The sequence below is a fragment of the Condylura cristata genome, unplaced genomic scaffold (genome assembly GCF_000260355.1).
Source record: "Condylura cristata isolate star-nosed mole 26May11 unplaced genomic scaffold, ConCri1.0 scaffold00027, whole genome shotgun sequence".
NCBI lineage: Eukaryota > Metazoa > Chordata > Mammalia > Eulipotyphla > Talpidae > Condylura > Condylura cristata.
The window spans coordinates 27463063-27464421 of NW_004567128.1; positions in this window are offsets into that span (position 1 = coordinate 27463063).

A 1359-nucleotide genomic window follows, 5' to 3' on the forward strand; every position below is an offset into this window, starting at 1 on the left:
AAAAAAAAAAAAAAAAAAGTTGTGTTTTCATATACTAGCAATGAATATGAGGAAATAAAGTAAGAATACAAAACTTTACATCAGTCAAGAAACTGGAGTATTTATAAGTTAAATATATATAAGTTTATATATATGTGTGTGTGTGTGTGTGTGTGTATATATATATAGAGAGAGAGAGACAGACAGACAGACAGAGATCATAACCCAAACCTATCTATCAAAAGTAAAAGACTTAAAATAATCCAGAATATTCCTCTGAGTATCACAGAATCAAACTAGCAATCAATAAAAAAATACAACAGGGAAATCTCCAAACATTTGGAAACTAAACAACATATTAGCACATAATCCAAGGATGGAAGGAGAAATCTCAGGGAAGATGTTTAAAAATACAATGAGGGCCCTCACTGGTGGCGCGGCGGGTTAAAGCACTGCACTGAGAATCTAAAGCTGCTTCCGCATGAGTTCGATTCCCGCCTGCCCCGGAGGCGACCACATGGCTCGGCAGACCTCTCCTGACCCGCCCGCTGCTCCCCTTAGCAGTGTACTTTGTCCATCTGCCTGTTCTGCTCCCCACTCTGTCCCTGGTGAATCCTCTCACCCTCCGCATCTCTGGCCTATACCCCAGTTCTGTATGAATAAATAAATAAATCTTTAACAAAAAATAAAAATAAAAATACAATGAACTAACTGAAAATTAAATACAACATCAAAATTGTGGGATACAGCAATTCTAGGAAGGGAAGTCTTGTGCATGGTGTTTATAATCCCCACTCGGCCATATAAATATGAACCTTGGGTCTGGAACATTTGTCAAGACATAAAAAGCCCACACAGCCTGTGATGGGCTTGTTGCCTTATGTGAGAATCTCCCTGTCTGGTTCAAGTGTACATGTCCAGGGCCCTCAGTTATGACACAGCTTTCAGGACTTCACATTCCATGGGGGTGGAATAAGGGCCTCCTTCTGCATCATGAGAGGAGCGCATGTAGTATCTTATTTCAGTTTAATCTCTATTCCCGTGTGACCAACGATGTTGAGCATCTTGTCAATGCAACCTCACTGGTGGGAATTTAGACCATGTAGTGAAGCAGCTTTGCAGAGTACTTTTGGAGTCAGGATTCTGCCCTTTAAAAGCAAAGAATAGCTGATCTTGGGCATCTATTGGGATGTAGAAAAAGGCAGCCTTCAAAATCAGTGCTAATAAGCAGTCAAAGAAAATGAAATAAAGGCATACAAATTGAAAACTGTCCCCATTTGCAAATGGCATGGAAGTCTTTCTAGAAAACCCCAAGGAAGCTACCAAAAAAACCCCGGAAAACAAAAATAAGTTGTGGGGTTTTTTTTATTTATTATTTTT